Genomic DNA, 6,132 nt, shown 5'->3' with positions numbered 1-6,132 from the left:
AAATGATCTAAGCTAAGACTCATTCATTTAAAAGAACAAATTAAGATTCTTCTAATGTGGGACCTAAGCATTATTTTTTCCTTGATATCAGACTTTATCCAGCTGAAATTCCAGAGACACAGAGCATAAGCATCACCAATATCAACACAAAATCCCAGAAAAAACATACCATTATCCACCAAATACACATCAACTTAGTAAAAGTAAATGGATAAGAAATTAAATAACTGTACACATAAGCCCAAAATTCAAGCAAAAATATTCTGTCTTCATCTCTTGTATGACTAAAATCAATTTACTAAAAGCAACAAATATTCTATCGGTGAAGTGAGTCCAGGTAAGCTCAACACCAATTCACTAACAAGGTAAGCTCAACACCAATTTATTAACAACTACCTAGTAGAGATGAAGATTCTTTTTTTTTTCAAAAACACTTATAATTTTTACCTTGGGAGCCTAGCGTGGAGTGACTCGTGAGAGAGCCTAGATTCGAGTGACTGGTGAGTGACTCATAGAGGCATCGAATGGTGGTGAAGATGAACTATTGTGAAGTCAAATCGAATCCCCTAGGGGGGTGAATCTAAATCGGGGGGCGTCGAGTTTGTGAAGCTGAATAAGGGGCGCCGCATGGAGTTTTTGTGTAGATGAAAAACTTGCTGGAGATGGGATTGAGAATGATGGTCGGCGTTGTGAGGAAGGGGGGCAGGTGGATGAGAGATGGGGCTAGGATTTGGTTCTCTACACAGAGCAAAAGTTCATCATGCGAGATGGAGTATTTTTATTTTATTTTATTCTATGTCTTCACCATGCCACATCAAGCGCTACATGTCAGCCGCCATGTCAAACGGTTATTTGGAGTAAGTATATGCAAGCGGCAGACTAGCATTTCTCTTTTTGAAAAAACAATTGGGTCTATTATTAAAAAATTAATTATTTCTTATGATTTCTATATTTAATCACTTTTTTTTTAAATGGTGTGTGATGTTTACACATTCTATGATTATAAATATCGTTTCTCTTTTATAAATAATATAAGAAGTACAATCATATCATACTCTTATGGATTTTATATAACAAATCTAATATTGGTTTAATATTGGTTTCACTATAACAAATTTAATCGTTGATAGATAATGTCAAATGAATATAGTAGAGTAGAATGAGATAAAAATGTAATGTATTGCATTTTCGAATAAAGGTTATGTTATATATATATATACACTTTTGTTGAATTATCCATCTAACAATCAGATCAATTTTTATTTTTTAAAACAATAAACTCAATAATTGATGAATAGTGCCGTGTTGATTTTACTATACACCTTTGTGGATAAAAGATTCTCTCAAGTTGTCGTCTTATGATATTTATTATAATTCATTTAATGGTCATTAAAATATTTACATGAGTAGTAATGAATAAGGGTGTAACCGGTTTAGTTCGGTTTGATTTTGAATAAAATTTAGGATTGAATTGATATATACTACTTTATATTTTCAAAAATCGATTACGTATCTGTTACTCCCTAAATCAGTATGTCCGATTTTATCAATTCCCGTCCGATTTTTTGATTTTAATAAAATGTAATTTAAAAAAAAATGCAATATACTATAATAATTACATTAATATAGTATACTTTATATATAATAATATTAACATATATAAATATTAGTAATATTATTGATACTAATACTATTAAGTTACTAATACTTAATACTAACATATTATGATAGTTAACTATACTAACATCATTCTCACTATATATTATACTATTATAGTGATATCACTATGGTATTATATCACTATAGTATCATCTAGTGATATAGTATTAATATACCTACTAATACTATAATGATTTATATAGTTGTTTTATGTTTATATATAGACTTAAAGTGGATTAGTAGATTACTAATCCTATCATGTATTTATCAAAGATTTAAAAGAATATGGTGAGAATTTATTATGCCATAAAATATAATTAATATATTTTTTGTTATTAAAAATATATGACCAAACAAATTACAAATCTTCGTATTTAAGGTTAAGATCTTATGCTGTAAATTATAATATAAAATTATTTCATATATGATATATAATTATATATTATATATAAAAAATTCATATATAATTATATGTAAAAATTATATATATATAAAATATTTTATATAATATTCAAAATTATATAAAATTAATTTTATATATTAAATTTTTCACAATCAGTCAGGTCTCGAAAAGTGGGAAACCAAAATCGGACCGGTCCTGGCCAATTTGCACAATATAAGAACCAGTTCCGAAACTAGACCGGTTATAAATTGGTCAAACCAGACCGATTCACTGGTTTGCTGGTCTAAAATTACACACCTAGTAATGAATGTTTTATAACTCATTTGATATGTCTATTTATTTTTTTTTCACTTGAAGTTATCAAATTTGAACAATAAGCTAAAAAAACCTTGATCCTAGGATATGAATATACTTGACAAAGAGTAATGTTACATACAGTAATGGAGTATGCAAGCGTTGTACATTCGTTTTGAAAAAGAGTATGATCCACTATTAAAAAATTAATTTTTTTTCATGCAGGTCCCATATTTAATCACTTTTTTCAAAATAATTATGCAGTACTTGCAACTATCATTTCTCATTCGATAAATTTCCTAATTAGCTAATACTTGATGACTAATTTATGTTCAAGTGAGCACATCTATTTCTCTCATGAAGTGTGCAATGTGTCCTCATCTTCTTCTTTTTTTCTTCAAATATTTCTTCTTTAATTTATTATTTGCTAAGAGCACTGGCATCAGTTTGACTATCACATTAGTTAAATTTTGCCTAATATCATATTTTTTGTCTTTTATTTATGCCATTCAAAACCCAATTTCAAAACCTCAAGACTAGTAGAGTGTCTTTATCAAGATGGAAAAGAGCTTCTAGTTCAGATTTTGAAAAGGAATTAAAACAGAAGCGTGCTTTTCTTAAACAGTTGCAGGATGATGAAAACCAGTTTAATGAAGAGGAGATTGTGAAGTTACAAGATGAAGTGGGGGTTTTACTTCAGAAAGAGGACCTCAAATGGAGGCAAAGGGAAAAAAAGCATTGGTACCAAGATGGGGATAGAAATACAAAGTTCTTCCATGCCTGTGCAACACAAAGGAAGAAAAAGAATTATATAAAACAAATTAAAGATTCTGAAGGAATTTTGAGAAGTGAAGAGTCTGATATTACCTTTGCATTAAAGGATCATTTTTAGAAGATTTATTCAACCACGAGTCCAAGGGGAGCAGACATTGAGGCCTGTTTGCAGTGTATTGATAGTATAGTGACAAGAGGGATGAATGATGATCTTGTGGCTCATTTTCTGCAAGAGGAGGTACTAGAAGCTCTATAACAGATGGGGCCTTTAAAATCTCCTGGCCCAGATGGGTTTGGAGCAGATTTTTATCAACATCATTGGGAAGCTGTGGGTCGCAAACTATGTAGGGCTGTTCTAAAGGTGCTAAATGGGGGAGGTATGCCAAGTAATTTGAATCATACTAATATTGCATCAATTCCAAAAGTAGATGCTCCACTTTCTGTTAATGAGTTTTAGACTTATTTCATTATGTAATGTATTGTACAAGCTTATAGCTAAGGTTCTAGCAAATAGGCTTAAGCATGTATTATCACATATAATTTCTAGTTTGCAGAGTGCTTTTGTTCTAGGTAGATCAATAATTGACAATGTGATGGTGGCATATGAGAACCTTCGTACCATGAAAGTAAGACAAAAAGGAAGAGAGGGAAGCATGGCACTAAAGCTTGATATGTCAAAGGCATATGATAAAATTGAGTGGACATTTCTGGTGTCTATCATGGAGAAGCTGGGTTTTTGTGACAAATGGATCCAGTTGATATTAGCATGTGTGGAATCAATTTCATATTCGGTTGTGGTTAATGGAAAGGTGGGTGATACTTTCATGCCAACTAGAGGATTAAGGCAAGGAGACCCCTTGTCTCCTTACCTTTTTATCTTATGTGCAGAGGGTCTTAGTTCTTTGTTGAGTAATGCTACAGACAATAGTAGAATTAAGGGTGTAGCTGCTATCAGAGGAGCGACTAAAATTAATCATCTTCTCTTTGCTGATGATTGTGTGATTTTCAGCAAGACAAATAAAGAGGAATGGATGGCTATACATGATCTACTGATGCTTTATAAAGTTTCCTCAGGCCAAAAGTTGAATAGACAGAAGACAACAATCCCTTTTAGTTCTAATACAAGTGAACTTCTTAGAAAGGAAATTTTATCAGAGGCTGGTGAAGTTATTTGTGGAGATTATGGTAAATATCTTGGTTTTCCAACTATAATTGGAAGATCAAAGTATGAAACTTTCAAAGGTATAAAAGAAAGGGTGTGGAGGAAGATTAGTAACTGGAAAAATTCATTTTTGTCAAGTGCAGGTCGAGAGGTCTTAATTGAGGCTATTCTACAGTCTATCCCTACTTATACCATGGATGTGTTTAGATTTCCAAGGAAGCTGAGTAAAGAGATCAACTCCATGCTTGCAAGATTTTGGTGGTGCAATAATAAAGATAGCAGATGTATTCATTAGAAGAGTTGGGATAAAATGGGGGAAAATAAAAAGGATGGTGGGATGGGGTTCATGGACATTGATATTTTCAATAAGGCTATGCTAGCCAAACAAGGGTGGATGTTGCAAATGAATGTTGGATCTTTGGCAGCTAGGATTTTTAAGGAGAAGTATTTTAGTAAAAGCTAGTTTATTGATGCTAAGATTGGCTATAAACTCTCTTTCATGTGGAGGAGTTTATTAATTGGCTGCACAAGATTTGGTGAAAGTAGGAATGGTGTGGAGAGTGGGTAATGGAAAGAGTATTTCTATTTGGAATAATAAATGGCTTCCCAATGGTTAAGAGTTTAAAGTAAAATCACCAGTTAATACTTTAGCTGCTGATTCGAGGGTAAGCTCTCTTATCTTTAAGGATATTGACTGCTGGAATGAGAGGTTGGTAGGTGATGTGTTTAGTAAAGAGGAAGCTACTCAAATTTGTAGTATATCATTAAGTTGGTATGGTGAGGATGATAAAATATTGTGGGGATTTACCAAGGATGGCAGGTTTTCTTCGCGCATATCACTTGGGTAATGACATGGGAAGAACTAGACTTGGTGAATGCTCGAATAGACAAATCAGAAACATATTTGGGCAGGGGTATGGAGACTAAATGTTCATAATCCCACTAAATAGTTTATGTGGAAGGTTTTAAAGAGTATCTTACCAACAAGACAGAATTTAGTGCAGAGGAAAATTCTTAAAGATGCTACATGTAATATTTATCATATGAGTGAAGAAACAGTTTGTCACGTGCTGTGGTCTTGTCCAGTTGCAAGTGATGTATGGGCAAAAAGTTAAAGTGGTCTTTAGAAGTGGACCTGTGAAGAAAAAGACTTTTTCCATGTATGGTTTGATATGCAGACCAGATTGTAGCAGAGCAAAATGGAATAGGTATCTATGATATTGAGAGGACTGTGGACTAGAAGAAATAAGATGGTTTTTGAAGGGAAATTTGAGAGTCCAAGTAGAGTGGTCGCTGTTGCACTGTCTAGTCTCAGGAGCTTTCAAGATTCTCGTGTTGAGCTGCACCAGAAGAAGGGGTCTAATATCCAGAGAAGGAAAGACACTAAATGGAAGCCACCAGATGAGGGAGTATCTAAGGTAAATTTTGATGTAGCTATAGATAAGACTAATAACCGATTGGGATTGGGTACAGTAGCAAGAAATCATTTGGGAGAGGTTTTGTTTACCTTCAGTGCTTCAAAGCTATTTAGTGGCAATTCTGACATGGTTGAAGCTGTTGTTCTATGGAGAGCTATGGAACTTGTAGTGAAGCTTAATGTCAAAAATGTAGTTTTTGAAAGAGATGTTGACAAAGTAATCAAATGGGTAACAGGAGTAAAGGATAATTATGCATGTATGGAGCAGATGTTTGCTGATATGAGTGGCAAGTTATTGCTTAGGCCTGACTGGTTTGTGAAATTTATACATAGAAAAAGGTAATTATGTGGCACATGAATTGGTTAAGAGAGCTTTGAGAATGGAAAGTGAGTGGTACTGGATTGAGGAGAGACATTCAGAGA

This window comes from Carya illinoinensis, chromosome 14, assembly GCF_018687715.1.
Source record: "Carya illinoinensis cultivar Pawnee chromosome 14, C.illinoinensisPawnee_v1, whole genome shotgun sequence".
Classification (NCBI taxonomy): Eukaryota; Viridiplantae; Streptophyta; class Magnoliopsida; order Fagales; family Juglandaceae; genus Carya; species Carya illinoinensis.
This window is presented reverse-complemented; position numbering follows the sequence as displayed.